Below are 19,131 nucleotides of genomic sequence, written 5' to 3' on the forward strand. Positions count from 1 at the left end.
CAAGAATAAAAACATTACCAAAATTAAAAGAACAAAAATCAGCCGTTAAAAAAAATTAAAAAAAAAAGAAGAAACTAAATGATTACAATAATCCAACAGAATACCAAACTAATGCACGTATCCATGTTATGTACAACACCACCTCTCTAAACCCCAAACGGCTGGCATCATCAATTCCATCTTTCAATTTGGAGAATTTAAAATAAATTTAACGGAAAATAGGAGAAAAGAAAATTTCAGACCATATGAGAGAATTTCATGTAACCTTCGTTGGGACAATGTTTAAGAACAACAAAAATAAATATGAAATGAAACAAAACGTACCTTTGATATCAATTCTTGTGGGCAAGAATTGGGCCAGGTTAGGGATCAGACCCAGAAGATCCAGAGAGGAAATAGGGGTGGGGGCTGAGGCGGCGTCGGGTGGAGGTTGGGGCGGCGTCAGGTGGGGGCTGAGCCGGCGCCGGGCAAGGACAGGGGCGGCGTCGGGCGGGGGCTGGTGCGGCATCGGGTAGGGCTGGGGTGGCGGCTGGGGCGTCGCCGGGTGGGGGTTGGGGCAGCGCCGGTGGGGAGAGAAGAAGAGGTGAACGGAAGGAGAGGTGCAACGGTGAATAGAAAAGAAAAAAAAAAAGAGATACACGTTATTATGTCTAAGGGCTAGATTTGTTGGTGAGATTGAGAACGTGATATTAAGGGAACGGATATTACGTATATTTATATTCAACCTTAAGATACGGTATAATAAGGTAAGGGTATAATTGTGATAATTAATTAATTTTTATTAATAAAAGATGTTTTGAATTTATCTTACAAATAAGAAATAAATTTGGGCTCATTGTAATTGGACTTACGTGACGAGGGTGTTTTGTGAAATAATCCATAAAAAATAAGGGCAAATGGCAAAAATGGACATAACAAGGGATTTAAATGCACATTGATCCACAAAAAAATAGTCTTTCAAATAAACTCATCTCCATGTCTTTAGTCTAAAATACCCTCCATAATATATTTTTTATCAATTCCTTCAATTCTAATCTAACTTTCTTAATATTACACATTGACCCCGGATGTAAACAAATATATCACATTAACTCCCATTTTAATAATTTTTTGAAAAATATCTCTTTTATCATAAAATAATTTTTTTCTAATTTTTTCTCCGGTCAGATTCCGGCATAGACTAGGCGATTCTCCAGCATTGACTCTTTTTTTTTTAACTTTTTTTTATCAGAATTTTTTTTCCGGCCGGTCTCCGGCGTTGACTTTTTTTTTTCTTTTTTTTTTTTTTTTTTTTAAATTTTGTTTTTTGTTAGAAAAAAAATATTTTAATTAATGTTACTGTCTTGGCTAGTGGTGAACAAATGGCCCACCCGGCCCGCCCGCGGCCCATGAACACCGGCCCGTCTAGCCCACGGGCTCACCCCACCCGGCCTACTATTTTCACGGGCCGGCCCGCCCGGCCCATGGAGGGAAATCATGAGCTCAGCCCGGCCCTTTAGCCCATTTTTCTGTATTTTGACGGGCCCAACGGGCCCAAGACCAAATATTAAAAAAAATAATTAAAAATCATATAATTATATAGAATGAGTTTATAAATTATAAAATTATTTAAACTTATTTTATAAGTAAGATACATATTTATTAATGTATTTATTGGTATTTATAGATTGATTAAGAAACCCAAAAACAAAAAAAAAAAAAAAAAAAAAAAGAGCTGTTAGAAGAGAAAAGATCTGTTGGGGTGAAGAAAGAGCAGTTGGGTTTTTTGTAAAAAGTTACAGCTCTTTTCAAGGAAAAAAGAAAAAGAAAAAATAAGATAAAAACGAGAGAGAGAGAGAGAGTGCAAAACGAATTATTTGAGTTATTGCCTTCTTGGGCAATGGGCAATGAGAAAACAAAATTGGGCCAATGGCGGGCCAGGCCTGGCGGGCCATGCCTGGCGGGCGGCCCACGAGCCCGCTACGGGCCACGGGCCAGCCCAGCCCACGTACTGAAACTGATGCCCAGCCCATGGACTTATATTGCTGGGCTGGGCGGGCTAAATCCACGGGCTTGCTGCGGGCGGGCTTCACGGGCCTGGGCTGCGGGTGGGCCTCGGGCCGACGGGCCTAGGCCGAATTTTGTTCATCACTAGTCTTGGCTGCTAAGTTACTGTCTCAGACAGTAATATTACTGTTTGGGACAGTAATATTATCAATATTATTTTTCCGAACAGTAAATTACTAATATTACTGCCCCAAACAGTAATATTATTGCATGAGACAGTAATATTACGGTCGGACACAGTAGTATTACAGTCGAAGACAACAAAAATATTGGCCAAGACGATAAAATTAATTAATACGGTAATATTACTGTCTTAGACAGTTAAGTTACTGTTGGAGACAGTACTTTAGCAGCCAAGACAGCCAAGACAGTAATATTAATTAAAATAATTTTTTTTAAGAAAAAACAAAATTTCAAAAAAAAAAAAAGTCAATTAATAGTTTAATTACTATTTCCTACACTTAAATAACTGCTGGAGGCAATAATTTAGCAGTCAAGACAGTAATATTAATTAAAATATTTTTTTTAAGAAAAAAAAAGTTAATTAACAGTTATATTACTGTCTCCGACAGTTAAATAACTGCTGGAGACAGTAATTTAGCAGCCAAGACAGTAATATTAATTAAAATATTTTTTTAAGTAAAAAAAGGTCAATTAAGAGTTAAATTACTGTCTCCGACAGTTAAATAGCTGATGGAGACAGTAATTTAGCAGTCAAAATAGTAATATTAAGTAAAATATTTTTTTAAGAAAAAACAAAATAAAAAAATAATAAAAAACTAAAAAAAAAAAAGTCAACGGCGATTGACCTACCGGAAAAAAAATATTCAGAATAAAAAATGTCAACATCGGAGACCGACAGTCAACGGCGGCTGACGGACGGGCTCCGGTGGTGGCGGGTCAAAATTGGTTAATTGGTGAAATTGGGCTAAATTTGGGTGTAAATCATGGAATTGGAGTTGAATTGGGTTTCAATGAATTGGGGGTAATTTGGTATATATAAAAGGGTTTTCCTTATTTGCAAATAAGTTTGAATGAGCTGGAAATATTTGAAAGACAAAAAAGTTGGATGTCCCTTTTTTAATTAAGTGCACTTGTCATGGGCCTTATTTTTCTTGTATTTTTTTGTATTTTTAAAAAAAAAAAATTTAAATCAATATTTTTACCGTACTGAAAATAAATACATGTAACTGTAGTAAACTATAGTACTTCGTAGTTATGTTCTTTTTTTTTTTACCCCATATTTTACTCGATCAATTATATACACAAACGAATATTGGCTTATACAAAAGAAATTCATAAACCCCAACAACAAAAATTTACAAATTTCAATTTTTTATTATAAATCACCTCAGAACCAATAAAATACAAATCGAAAATACACAGATATTCGCATATGTAACTACATGTTATTATATGTAACTAGTAATTTATAGTAATGTATAGTAATGTACAGTAATGTATACAGTCTGTTGAACATTGTAACTTGAAGCCGACGTAACTTCAACCAAATTTGTTGACACCTTCAAGGAGAGGATCAATGGCTTTCATTAAGCTGCGATTACAAAATCAAAACAAAAAAAAAATTATTTTAGTGTAAATTAACAAAAATTAAAGAAACATCAAAACACTCAAAAATCAACAAACACTTAGAGAGAGAGAGAGAGAGAGAGAGAGAGAGAGAGAGAGAGAGAGAGAGAGAGAGAGAGAGAGAGAGAGAGAGAGAGAGAGAGAGAGAGAGAGAGAGACCATAGCTGCGAAATGCTTCGAATTTTAGACCAAACCGCCAATGACTCCTCACCCCAAGGGCCTCCTACTAAAACCTTCGCCGCCACTTACCACCCAAGATTCCGCACTCACAAATGAAAAAAAATATATATAAATAAATTTTAATAATAAAATGAACGAAATTACCATCAAAATATAGATTTCGACGAGATGAATCCAACGGTGGGTAGCCCGTCAAATTTCGACTGCCGGAACACAAATTACTCCGGCAAGACCCATCGTCGTCGAAATACGCACCGACTGTAAAACGTTTTCAGAAACAGATCGAGTGCTCCAAACTGAATGAAATCACCACCAAAAGAAAGAGCTCGGCGAGTGAAATGAAACGGTAACTAAACCATCGAATTATGACCACCGGAGAGAGAGTTATGACTGCGGGAAGCAATTTCGCCGGTTGGAGATCTATTGAGGCGGGATTTAGATCTGGGAGTTGAGAGAGGAAGATAGAGACCGATATGAGTTGGCTAGGGTATAAAACAGATTTAAATGGGTATTCTGGATACTTCAAATCTGCCGAGGGGATATGTCAAATTATTATCCAAATGAAGGAAGTTTGCACTAGGGTGTAAACAATATGGAGGTTAGTTATATATATTTTCAATATGAGGGGGTCTTCAAAATAATCCCATATTTATATATAGGAAAGGCAAACGAATTTGACCCGCTAGCATACGTGGATATATGATGAGTTTAAAATTCAATATCCGAAACATTAGGTGTGAAATTGGTTTTTGTAACCAAAACTGAGGTCAAATTAATTAGATGCTACTTCTGGTTATTTGTATTGGGTGGATTTGAACTGTAGATCTATACATAATTAAACATGCACCCAATGTGTATGTATACTTCGTGGGTATTATATAATTAAATCTACGTTCAAATCCACCCGATGTAAATAACCACGTGTAGCATCTAACTCTCTGAAAATTAAATGAGAGGCCTAAAAACTAAGGAAATAAATACAAATGTTGTAAATAGTATGGAATGTGTGGTTTCCTAACATAACCACTTGATGGTTTTCAACTTCCCACTAGCTTATTAACTTCCCACTTCTATTATATGGTGTTAGTGGCGATGTAACTTCTACGGAACATCCATCTGTAACTCCTTTGTAACTTCTCGGTGGTTACCACCTATATAAATGAGAAACACTCCGTCCCCACGAATCCCACATTTTTCTCTCTTCGGATTGTTGTTCTTTGCATTCTCTATTTCTCTCTTTGTCTTGTTAATTACATTATTATGTATTTCCACAAACATAAATGAAAGAGCTAGATAAATAGGTCATTTTACAACACGTTATCAGCACGAAGTGCTCGCCGTTATAGTGAAAAAATAATTGTTAGGATACTCGAAGAATTCGAGGTGCTCGTGGAAAGGTAATTGTTCGTCGGACAAGGTTACTTGGACAATTTGTGATCCGGGTTTGTATGTGTAACGGTAATTGTTAAGTGTATATTTTTACACTTTGTCGTATCTTTTTATTTGAGCTTTTGGTGTGATTTAACGATAATTGGTGCTTAAAAAGTTGATTTATTGTATTTTAGGTACAAATTGAAGAATTGGAAAAGTATGGGGTAAAAACTGCAATTTTGGAGAAAATATGGGCCAAAAGTGAAATAATCAAAAATCTAAAGAAATTAGCATGGGACGGCCGTCCCAGATTTACACTTAAAACTGGGACGGTCGTGCCAACTGCAGAACTTGGGCAGAAGGTTTCGGCGATTCTCGCGCGGCCGTGTGAGAATTGCACTGATTCTCGCTCGGCCGTGCCAAAACACGCTGGAGACAATTTTGGATGTTTAATCAAACAAGGAAACCTAAATTTTTCTACCAAGTTGGGACATATATTTAAGCCCAAACCAAGCACGAATTAGAGAACTTTTGACACAAGCTTGGAGCGAGAGGAGCGAGAGAACGAAGAATCGAAGACGGAGAATTGACAAATCTTCATCACAATTCTTCTTTTATCTATATTTTCTTAATCTATGTCTTTTTATATTTTTATTATGTTTTTCGTAGAGAACATGAGTAGCTAAGTTTTTAATCTAGGATTTTGTTGGAACCCTATGTGGGGATGGTGAACCCGTTTTCTTGAGATTATGCAATTATGATTTTATGATTATTTCTTATACTTGTTATGATTGTTAGTCCATGAACTTGATCAATTTATGTGCTTTATCTGTGATTATTGGGATTGACTCGACAGAGCTATTTGATAATTAGACGGTAAGTATAAGAACATTCGAGTAGTTTTCACCGGATGAGTGTGTCAAATGCATGTGGTGTCGTAGACATACATATATCACCTTAGGTAGCCATTTACGAGACTTGTTAGTTAATGATTTATTCATAATTTGTTTGCATAGACATATAGTGAACCGTTTATGAATAATAGACTCATAATACACGCGATAGCGGGTTATGAGTAAATTAGTGTCTCGGGTTAATAATCATGAATCATATATTTCATAATTGATGGGTTTTGGGTGAGCAATTCTTGCATAGGGGGAAGATAAAATCCTAGGTCCGTTTTTATTGATATTTTCTCGTGTTTAATTGCTTTCATAATTAGTTTAATTATTTTGTTGATTAAATTTGACAACTTTGCGTAGGCTGGATAAAAATCATAATTGTTAAAATTTGGTCCTTAGGATTAGATAATTGAGTATTCCATGTGGGATCGACATCCGACTCTCACGAGTCCACTTTACTACTTGTTTGCGATACGTGCACTTGCGTGTTAGGTATTTATCCCCAACAAGTTTTTGGCGCCATTGCCGGGGACTACTTTTAAATTATCTATTTATCCTAATATTAAATTTGAGCAATTTTTCTTACTTCAGCCGTTTTATTTATTTTATTTAATTATTTTATTTGTTTTAGGTACTTTTTATGCGACAATGGAAGAAGAGAATAATCGTAGGGGAGATGACCAAGGGCGCCTACCGAATGCGGCAGGAAATATCGTCAACGAGCAAGAGCAATTGCAGCTAATTAATCCACCACCTCGTCAACGAGCATTGCATGAGTACACCACCGTTCCAACACTCAATGAGTTCCAATAAAGCATCCAGCAGCCCCCCATTGAAGCTAACAATTTCGAAATTCGAACGGGACTCCTTACTATGCTCCAAAACAATGGGTTATTCAGCGGATTTGCCCATGAAGATCCGCATCTCCACTTGGTCAACTTCCTCGAAACGTGTAATTCGCATAAGATGAACGGAGTGTCACCGGAAGCACTGCAGCTCCGCCTCTTCAAGCACTCTCTCCAAGGAGCCGCAAGAGAATGGCTACAAACTCGTGCACCACACTCCATATCTTCTTGGTCCCAGCTAGCACAGCTCTTCATGAACACATATAACTCCCCAACAAAAACTGAGAGAATCCGGAGAGAAATACAAAACTTCATACAAGAAGCCGGTGAAGCATTATTCGAGATGTGGGAGCGGTTCAAACAACTTATTCGGAGATGCCCGAATCACGGTCTTCAAGAGTGGCGGCAACTTCAAATATTTTTTGATGGATTGCAAGATAATTCGAGAACGGTTCTCGATTCAGCAGCTGGCGGTATGTTCATGAGCTTGACCTATGACGAAGCTTACGAACTTTTGGAGCGGATCGCAAGGAACAAATACATGCGGGCATCGGACCGGTCAAATAGCGGAGCCAATAAGACGGGAGGAATTTTGGAGTTAGACGGGGTCACCGCAATCACTGCACAGTTAGAAAAGCTATCAAAGCAAGTAGCAGCTTTGCAGACTCAGCAAGTCCATGCAGTCCAAGGTCCCAACAATAGTGCTTAGAAGAAACGGAGTCTCTAAATTACGTGAACGACACCAACCGACAACAGAAGAACCCGTACTCCAACACTTATAATCCGGGATGGAAAGATCACCCCAACTTTGGATGGGGAGGAAATCAGCAAGGACAAAGGCCAGCTCCCGGATTCCAAAATCCGCCTCAAGCTCCACCTCAAGGTGGAGATCTCGCAAACATCTTTGCTCAATTCATGACATCCACTCAAGCTTCTATTCGAAATTTGGAGACACAGATGGGGCAACTTGCAACCCAACTAAACGCGAGGCCGTCAGGAGCACTGCCGTCGAATACGGAACATCCTCGAAAGAGCAACATCGAGCAGTGCAATGCAGTAAGTTTACGAAATGGGAGGCAATTAGAGGAAGGTCCTAAAAGGTCCGTTGCACCACCGCCTATTGTAGAGGAGCCCAAGGAAAAAACCGAGGTCGGGCCAATCAACACAAAGATCACAGTAAGTGAACCTACTCCCAAGGTACCTTTCCCTCAACGTTTTCAAAACTCTAAGCTTGATATGCAATTTCAGTTATTTTTGGATTATCTAAAAAAGTTGCATGTTAATATTCCTTTTGTTGAGGCACTTAAGCATATGCCGAATTGGGTTAAGTTTATAAAGGAACTTGTATCGAAGAAGATGAGGCTTCCGGAGTGTGCAGTAATCGTAGACCTCAATGAGCAAAGTAGTGCTATCCTTGCAAATAAAATTCCACCGAAGCTTAGAGATCCGGGCAGTTGTACCATTCCATGCACAATAGGTACTAGGTATTTTGGGCGGGCGTTGTGTGATCAAGGGGCGAGCGTAAATTTAATGCCTTTATCAATTTATGAGAAATTGAATTTAGGAGAAATTAAGCCCACTTCCGTGACCTTGCAGCTAGCCGATAGATATTTTACTCACCCTTTAGGTATAGTGGAGGATGTATTGGTTAAGGTAGATAAGTTTATACTCCCGGCCGATTTTCTAGTACTAGACATAGAGGAAGATGAAAATATTCCCCTTATCTTAGGACGCCCCTTTCTTAGCAACCGGTAGGTCAATTATTGATGTAGGAAAGAGAGAGCTAAGAATGAGTGTGGGGGAAGAAACAGTGATCTTCAAGGTGTACCGGGTGGATGAAAAGCCTACTACGGCTAATGGATGTTATCTTCTCGATGAGGTAAGTGATTCTAAACTTTTTCCTGTTAAATTACATGATTTAATTTTTTTTGTGGATACTAATGTGCATGTAGGAGAACAGAAGAAAAAGGTTGAGTTGGTTACAACACCTACTCAAAACACCGTGATAAAAGGCGATGTTGGCAAGCCTCATGACGTCAAGAAGAATAAATTCAAGGGCATTCCTAAGCGAACCAGTCGAAAGAAGAATCGGATCAACCCATTTATTCAAGACTTTCTCCAAAAGGATGTAAGGAGATGGGTTCAAAAGCTAAGGAATTGAAGAGCAAGAACAAAGTCTGGCTGAAGACTGTAAACTTAGCGCTTCTCGGGAGGCAACCCGAGATTTTCGTTTTTATTTATTTATTTATTTTTTCTTGTTTTATTTTATTTATTTATTTTATAAGCATGCAAGCTAACAATTTAAGCATACTTTTTATTTTTTATTTTTTTCAGGAGTAAAAGTGCAATTTGGAGTACCACACGGCCGTCCCATAACAAAGCCAAAATCTCATACGGCCGTGTAGAAATCGGAAAAAGCTACTGCCCAAGTTTCACTTTGCGCACGGCTGCGCGAGAAAAAACACTATGATCTCACACGGCCGTGCGAGAATCAAACAGCTACTGCCCAATTTTGGCAATTCGCACGGCTGTGCGGAAAACAATTCAAAATCTCATACGGCCGTGCGAACCTCAACTGAAGCATAATAAATGCAAGGGTGAAGAGCAGCCCGGACATGGCCAAGACGACTAATTCAGGTGTATTCTATCATTAAACTTCGTGCTAATTACATCGAGGGCAATGTAAATTTTAAGTTTGGGGGTGGATAATTACTTGCTTTTATGTGCTTTAATTTTTTAGTTCGCATGCCTTAGGATTTTTTTTATGTTTATTTGTTTTGGTTTATTTATTGCTTAAAAAAAATATATGTTTGATATAAATGCTTCGATGAATCATGATGATGAAAGACGGTTGATGTTTAATGATGAAATTGCTTGTTTTATCTTGATTTTGATCGAATTTTGGTAAGATTTTGATTCAAAGTGTCGTAGGAAGGAGTCATTGTTAGGAATCTCGAATTATGCGTTGCTTTGGTTGAAAGTTTTGTGTTTTAAAAATTGAGTTAATTGATGCTATATCATATGCTATTCGGTTTTAGAACTTGCCTAAGGAATTTACAAAGTGAAATATTAAATTGTTGAGCAATTTGGGAAGTGATTTGGGCCATCTTTGAACCGTTCGAGCCTTTCAAGCCTACCTTTAAATTTTTATCATTCGAACCTTGATTGAGCCTTGGAGAAACGGTGATCTTTCTTTTAGCCAATGTGTATAAGGTAGAATAAGTGGAGATTTTCTTCGCTCGAAATTTTTTGATAAGGTCCTTCTTCTTCGAAAAAAAAAGAAAAAAAAAAGAAAAAAAAAAGACGAATATATATGCCTCTAAATAAAATAAAATAAAATAAAAAGAACAAAAAAAAAAAAGAAGAAGAGACTAGAAAGGGAAGTAAGGACTAGTTGTTGAATTATTTTGAAAGCTCGATCCATTGTCTTAAGAGCAAAAGTGGAGACTTTTGAACTCTTAAGAATCGAGTTTATTAAAGTCCTTAGAGGTGAATATTCATTGTTTCAAACGCCTATCTTTCAAAATTTGGCGTAATCACCTCAATTCAAGAAGCATAGCCACCTATACCCATATCTCCTACCTCGAACCAAAAAGCCCAACATTTGAATGCCAAAAAGTCCCAATGATCCCAATAGCTCAATTATTTGATACAAGCCGAGTAAAGAAATTTGGTGAGTCTTTGGAGTTGAATATTATTATGTAAGTATAAATTTTCTCCATTTTTAATGTACAAATATGGGATACTTGAAGCGATAGCATGGTTTGTGGTTTTTACCAATGGTGAGTGAATACGTATCTTTGAATTACGAGCTTGTAAATTTTTGAGAATTGTCATGATAATTGCAAGTTCTGAAAAAAATGAAAGTTGACCATTAATCTATGTGATGAGAGGTTGTTGTTGAGAGTGTTGCTGTGAAAGTTGCTAGTTTTTGCTTGAGGACAAACAAAAGATCAAGTTTGGGGGTGTGTTAAGTGTATATTTTTACACTTTGTCGTATCTTTTTATTTGAGCGTTTGGTGTGATTTAACGATAATTGGTGCTTAAAAAGTTGATTTATTGTATTTTAGGTACAAATTGAAGAATTGGAAAAGTATGAGGTCAAAACTGTAATTTTGAAGAAAATATGGGCCAAAAGTGAAATAATCAAAAATCTAAAGAAATTAGCATGGGACGGCCGTCCCAGATTTACACTTAAAACTGGGACGGCCGTGCCAACTGCAGAACTTGGGCAGGTAATTGTTAGGATACTCGAAGAATTCTTATGTATTGTTAATTACATTCTTATGTATTTCCACAAACATAAATCAAAGAGCTAGATAAATATGTCATTTTACAACACGTTATCAGCATGAAGTGCTCGCCGTTATCGTGAAAAAATAATTGTTAGGATACTCGAAGAATTCGAGGTGCTCGTGGAAAGGTAATTGTTCGTCGGACAAGGTTACTTGGAGAATTTGTGATCCGGGTTTGTATGTGAAACGGTAATCTCGGAAGAATGTATAATATCATTCGTAATATTTGGATTTAAGAGTTTCAAATAAACTTTAATCTCCTTCCAATTGCTCGCGTAATATCACACGAGTACTTGAAGATTCGAGAAAAAACGAAAATATTACCTCTGGGTCTATATTTGTTGGATTCATTTCAGATATTGTTGAATATCTAATTTTTTTGGCAATGAATGTTGAAATTTGGTTTTTAAAGAATTATAGGATTTAGAAATAAAAATGTTAAATGGTAAAAACTTAAAGTAACAAGGTAAAAAGTTATGGTAAAAATATGAAAATAGCGCACGTGTATATAACCACCCTTTTGATTAATATTGTTTAATAGAGATAAATTTGATAGTAATAAAAGAATTTAATGTTTTCTAGATTCAATTTTTCATAAAGAAGTAAGAGACAAATGATGTTGGAGTTCTCAAAAACTTTCTGGTTCATTAAGTGTGATATTCTACACTTAATCTGTCAGCATGAAATGATGCGATTTAGATATGTTAATCAAACACACTAAATAGTATTTTGCTGACCGAATAAGTGATAATGCTCATTCAGCGCTCATTAAGCACTTAACAAACACAACCTAATTTTTTGGGTGATAGAACCTAAGCCTATATTCATCTAGTAAATAGGACCTCTAGCCATATAATTTCCAGAAATATGACATCCACCCAATTTCCCCAAACTAAATACCTATTAGTTGAATACCATGCTTTTGCACATGCTTTTCCAATTATTTCTTAGGTTAATACCACAAAGTACAAAAAAAACTCTAATGAAATACAACTTATACAAAATAAATCAAAATCATTTTCATTAGTTTAATTATTTCAAGACCAAGAAAAGAAAAAAAAAATCCTCCCCCAAACTATAAACCGGTCGACGAGACATCACCCACCGCCGCACGATCAACGCACCTCTGCACGACCGACACACCACCACCATCGTCTTACTATGACTAAACCGCAACAAGACAAAGAATCAATTAAGTAGGTTTTCAATTTTTTTTATTTTTATTTTTTTGAAATTGCTTCCAAAAGTTGTTAAATTAGGAAATGTAGGATTAAGGGTGGACATTCAGACCGGGTCATGCAATTTAGGCTATTCAGGTCGGGTTATACGGAACGTTTACATAGAAATCATTACCAAAATCTGACACCAAATAATCGGATACCCAATTATTTTGGGTCAGGTTCAAGTTTTTTTCACAACACCAATATTCAGCAGTAACGTTGATATTCCAAAATTGAGTGGTGCCATTATGGTTATTGCCTTGTACAATGCCATTTATTTATAAAAATGGAATAAAAAAGAAGTCAATTCCTAATTTCAGCCACATAGCAGAAGCAACATTACATAATCAAAGTCCAACAAAGAAATAATACAAAGGCAACATAAGCAAAGTCCAATAATCAACCATTAAATAAATTCTAAACATGTACTAAACAATTCAACCGTCACAAAATAATAATAATAATAATAATAATAATAATAATAATAATAATAATAATAATAATAATAATAATAATAATAATAATAATAATAATAATAATAATAATAATAATAATAATAATAATAATAATAATAATAATAATAATAATAATAATAATAATAATAATAATAATAATAATAAAAAAAGAAAAAGGAAAAGTCAATCGTTCAATACATTAATAAATTACTAAATCTATCAATAATTCTTGATGATCGTGGCTTCAATTGTGCTAGTTCTACAAAGAAACAAAAAAGAGAGGGAAAAAAACCCCAAGTAAGTCATAAATTGTAACTAAAAAAGTTACGAAAATAAAACAACAAAAAATTAAAGAGATAAAATAGAAAATATTACATTGATCAAGAATTCAATTTCATTCAAGTCGTCCTCCAAATTTATTGGCTTTCAATGGGGAACAAAGTAAATCTTGACCACAAATAAGAGCTTGGACCATTCCAGAAGACAAAGAACTCCTAAATGTATCAAGCACACGTCCAATGGCTGAAAGCAACTGTGGTCATTGGAACTGCAAACATATCACCTACTATCTTGGAAAGTATATGAAATTTGTGAGAATTTACTTTCCACCATGCATGCAAGGATATCAAATCCCTCATGGTCATCATTTATTTCCTTGTTTACGTATTTATGCAACTCCAACTTCTCACTTTCATATTTCTCTCCACCAAAGCGTTTGTTGAATTTTTATACCAATGATTTAGATGCAACTGAATTAAAAGAAGCAGAAGAAGTGCTTGAATTGGTTGAAGACATTCAACATGCTTGAGTAGTAGTAGCATAATCAGCTTTGCACTTGGCAAATAATTATTCAAACCTGCGCTTCACTTAATCTTTTAACGTCAAAATATTCATTACCAACTGCATCATCATACAGTGACTCAATGGAAAAGTTAAGGAATCCATATTTATGGCGTGGATCAACAATCACTGCATAAAACATAATGTTGTTCAATCTTTTCAACTGCTCCAAGTATTTGATAAATTTATCCTTTATTCCCCCCCCCCCCCCCCCCCCCCCCCATAGAATTCAATACAAAACCATCACTCTCCGACCATTCTTTAAGAATCAAGTCCACCTCGCTTATTTCACTAAAGATATTGTTAGACGTGATCTGACGTATAGTGATCCAGAGATGCGCATAAAATGACCCAAAATTTCAACAATGTAGCTCTCTCCCAATAATACTTATCGGGAACCCATCACACTTGGTTAACTAATTGCTATAACCAAAATATATATCATCAAAAACATCAAACCTTAATCTGAGAGTTGTTGCAGCCCCCAACATCAAGTAGGTGGAGTTCCACCTACTAGGTACATCCAAACACAACAACTTCTTTGACTCTAATTTTATCAGAGCAACACATTCCTTAAAATTTTGGATCCTAGATGAAGAGTTCCGAATATACCTTACAGCTCTTCTAATGTGAGAAATAGTCAAATTCTCTTATTTATTCTTCAAGCCATCTTGCACAATAACCAGGTCATTATGCGAATGAATGTACTAAACCTATGCAAATGCTATAACTGTTATGAATCAAGTCATTATGCAAATGAATATACTAAACCTAAAAAGGAAAACAAGCCTAATGATCAAGTTAATAAAGTTGTTGAGAACCTTGGGGATGTGTTAATGATTTCGGATGTGGATATATCTTTTGTGAATTATGTGATTGCATTATTAACTGATTATGATAGATTTCTTGATTCAGCATGCTAAAATTATATGACATCTCATAAAAACATTTTCACTTCATACAATGAATTGAACAAGGTTCTATAACACTTGCTTATTGTAGTAAGAAGCATGTTTTAGCAATTGGAACTATCAATCTTACTTGTGAAACTGGTTATGTGTTAACTTTGAAAAATGTGAGGCATGTTCTCACTTTAAGTAATAATTGATGTCATAAGCTATTTTTGAACATGTTGGGTACAAGGGTGAATGGGGAAATAGGATAATGGAGATAAAAAAAGGGGCATATGCATGCTTTCAATACTGTGAGATTGCAAAATATGTATGTTGCATCTGCTAGATCTGTTGCATATGTGTATGTTGTTCAACATGACTTAATTGATCTTTGGCATAAGAGGCTAGGTCATATAAGCAACATGGGTCTACAAATTTTGCGTAAGAAAAACTATTTTGGCAAATATTTTGTGTCCGGAATGCCTTTATGTGATTCATGCATTCTTGGAAAGTAAACTCTTTCGACTTGGCTCCCACATCAACTCGAGCGTGGGGGCTTAATGCATAAGTAGGCCAGTTCAATGCGCCTACAATTTATTACTCTATTGGGCCACGAGCCCAATTGAGTACGAACACCCAACCACCTTCAAATAAGGTTTGGGCCCGACTAATTAACCTCAACCCAATTGACAAGGTATAAATAACGATTTAATTCATTTGTTAAAGGTTCTATCATGCAAAACAATTCAATTGTTTACATTCTCTCTACAATCTCCAATATCCGTACGTCTGACTTGAGCGTCTGAAGGGTTTCTGCCGGATCAACCCCCGACTTAGTTTACATGTGTTCTATTCGCAGGAATCTCAGGTCCATCTAGCTCGTGAGCCAGTGATCTACTTTGTTCTCCTTGCTCATTTTACTCCAATACCCAAGATGATCTAATATTTAGCATCATCAAAGATATAAATGTTAGCAACAAATAAAATATATAATTATTAGATTCAATTGTAAGAGCTTACGTACACTATATGAAAATATAGTATTAGTTGCATAATTGTAACGATGTATAAAAAAATATCGTTAAATATTAAATTAGGTGATGATTTTTTGTATTTTGTCACTTATAATTTCTTTTTTTCTTTTTGTCATTTATTAGATAATACATTCAAAACGGACTGTCCGTTCAAAGAGAAAAGTAGGACGCCATTTGGCGGAGGGGTTGCTCTATATGCAGAGGGACTTTTTACTAGTCGCAGCGGAATTTTAGTTATTTGAAACTTGCTTCCTTCAAAATTCTCTCTACTTCTCACAAACTCTCTCAAACATCCAAACTCTTGACATTCAATCTGTCACTTACCTATCTCGATTATGGTAATTTTTAGTAACTTTCTTCGTTTAGTTTCAATCAATTTATTTACGAATTATTTAGCAAATAAAGGACGATTAGGTTTAGGAATTAATTGAAGAAAAATTGAATCATATGAGGTTTCGTGCTCTACAACACAAAAATTCCAACAATATGAATCTTTCGTGTTGTAGATCACGAATCTTGCAAAATTCTTGGGATTTCCGTGATCTAGGGCACGAAATCATCCCTTTTTTTTAGATATTTCGTGCTCAAGGGCACGAGACCTTCATAGATATTGAAGATTTCGTGCTCCAGGGCACGAAACATTCACACTATTTGAACCTTTCATGCTCCAAAGTACGAAACTTTAAAATCTTTGATGGTTTCATGCCCTTGAGCACGAAAGCTTCGAATGTTTTGATACTTTCGTTCTCTGGAGAACAAAACCTTCAAAATATTTGACTGTTTCATGCCCAAGAGCAAGAAACCGTCAAAGATTTGAACAGTTTCGTGCTCCAAAGCAAGAAAGGTTAAAAAACTTTGAAGATTTCGTACTCTAGGGTACGAAACCCTCTTTTTTTTTTTTAGTTTAAATTTATTTATCTATTTGCAACTGTTATTTATATAGATGGTTGGGCAAGGTAGGGGAAAGGGACTCACTTTTTCGCACTTAACAAAACCTCACAACAAAGAATTGGTCTCTAAGAGCTTTACAAAATCCTTCTCAAGATATATACTGAACCAAGTGAAAACAAGAGGAAAGTTTTGAAATTCCCAGCACTCTAATGATACAATAGAAGCTCTTTTCGAATTAGGATTGGAATGACAAGGTTTGATAGAATGGTCCACTATTTATAGGTGTAACTCTTCATCTCTTGAAATGTAATGATCAATCTTTAATCTCTTATTAATTTGATGATGAATGTGATTGATCTCCAGCTAGTTAGGTTCAATCAAATGATTAAAATATGGTACATATTTGAATTTTATAAGTCAAGAGATGTTTTCTTTCTTCAAAAGTGTTTTTCAGCAAAATAGCTTCCAAACAGCTTCAACAACTTCTGGGGACATACTAGCTAACTTCCAGAGAGCTTATATATTCAAAATCTTTATTTCATAGGATTGAAGAACAACTTGAACTATTGCCCGATGGAAACAACCACGAAAATATAAGTGAGCGTTTGGCGTCAATTGGCTAAGAAGAATGCCAGCTCCATGGCAAATCTGCACAAGAAGTGAATTCAGCGGCAATGTAAAGCCAACCATAAGCGGACCACAATAGAAGGTAAAGAAACCAGTCGGAGGAGCATAGCATCTATACCCCTTGGCCGGAACTCTAAGCTCCATATCCCGACCGACCCCAAGGCAAGCGTGAATGTTCGTTAACTTATCCATAGCAAATGAGGTGTCAAAGTCTAACTCATCCAAGAGATCCTGACTAAGCCACGCGCTCGGCTCTACCACCATAACCAACACCTCCACCACCCTTGTCGCCGCCACCTTGGCCGAATGGGGCTTCGCCGCCTGTTGGGTGCTAAATACCAACACGCAAGTGTACGTATCGCAAACAAGTAGTAAAGTAGACTCGTGAGAGTCGGATGTCGATCCCACAGGGAATACGCAAATTATTTAATCCTAAGTACCAAATTCTAACAATTGTGATTTTTATCCAGCCTACGCAAGGTTGTCAACTTAATTAACTAATAAAATTAAAATAATTAAGAAAACAAGTAATCACGAGAAAAAGTCAATAATAAACGGATCTAGGATTTTATCTTCCCCCTATGCGATAATTCTTCACCCAACTAATCTCCTATTATGCAAGTTACGATTCCCGATTATTAACCCAAGACACGAAATTATTCATAACCAGCTGTCGCTGCGCTATAAACCTATTATTCATAAAAGATTCACTATATGTCTATGCAAACCTAATATAAATAAAGCATTAAATAACAAGTCTCGCAAACGGCTACCTAAGGTATTATCTGTATGTCTACGATAATACATGCAATCAACACACGCATTCGGTGAAAAAACTACTCGAAGACTCTTCTATCCCTGTTCTAATTATTAAAACGATCTGTCAATCAGTTCTAACAATAACAAATAGCAACATAAGTTAGCTACGCTCATGCACTAAATAAGATCAAGATAGAAGAAATAATCGAAAAATTAAACTTGCATAAAAGTCGAATAAGAGGTTCGAATCACCACATAGGGTTCCAATAAAATCCTAGAATAAAAACTTAGCTACTCATGTTCGTTACGAAAAGCATAATAAAAATACGGAAATTCATAAAAATCAGAAAAGAAAAGGAAAAAGGAAACTAGGATGAAGATTCGTCAAGTCTTCGTCTTCGTTCTCTTGCTCCTCGATTGCGTGTAGAAACGATAAAAACTCCAAATAAAAATAAAAGGTAAAAGATTCAAAAGATAGGTCTAATTGTGTGCTTGTGGCCTTTAAATAGGGTGCAAAACTATAATAGGGCGGGTTTCCTTGTATAATTGAGTTCCCTTCACTGCGCCATCACGTCCACCCGGACGGCCGTGTGAGATTTTGAACTAAAATCCGCACGGCCGTGCGGTCTTTAATTCTCCAGATTTCTGATTTTTTCACTTTTGGCCCACTTTTTCTCTGAATTTGCAGTTTTCACCCCAAAAGTTGCCAATTCTTCAATTTGCACCTAAAATACAAATAATAGCCATATTAAGCACCAATTATCGTAAAAACACATCAAAAGCTCCAATTAAAAGGTACAATTAAGTGTATAAATATACACTTAACACACCCCCAAACTTGAACTTTTGCTTGTCCTCAAGTAAAATCAAATAAAATAGCACAAAATAAAACCATACATCTCATTACATAGATCGATGGGTCAACTTCGCGTTTTCAGAACTTGCAATTATGATGACAATTGATAGGTATTCGCAAGCTTAACATTCAACGGCACTTAGTCACTCATTATTACCAAAAACCACAAATCATACAATTGCTTCAAGTATCCAATATTTGCAAGTTAAAGAAAGAAAGAATTTATACTTACATGCATATATTTGACTCCAAATACTCACCAAATTATTCTACTCAACTAATATTGAACAATAAGCTCTTGGGATCATTGGGACTTTGTGGCTTTCA

Source organism: Erythranthe guttata, chromosome 7, assembly GCF_056151865.1.
Source record: "Erythranthe guttata isolate IM_541 chromosome 7, IM_541, whole genome shotgun sequence".
NCBI classification, from domain to species: domain Eukaryota; kingdom Viridiplantae; phylum Streptophyta; class Magnoliopsida; order Lamiales; family Phrymaceae; genus Erythranthe; species Erythranthe guttata.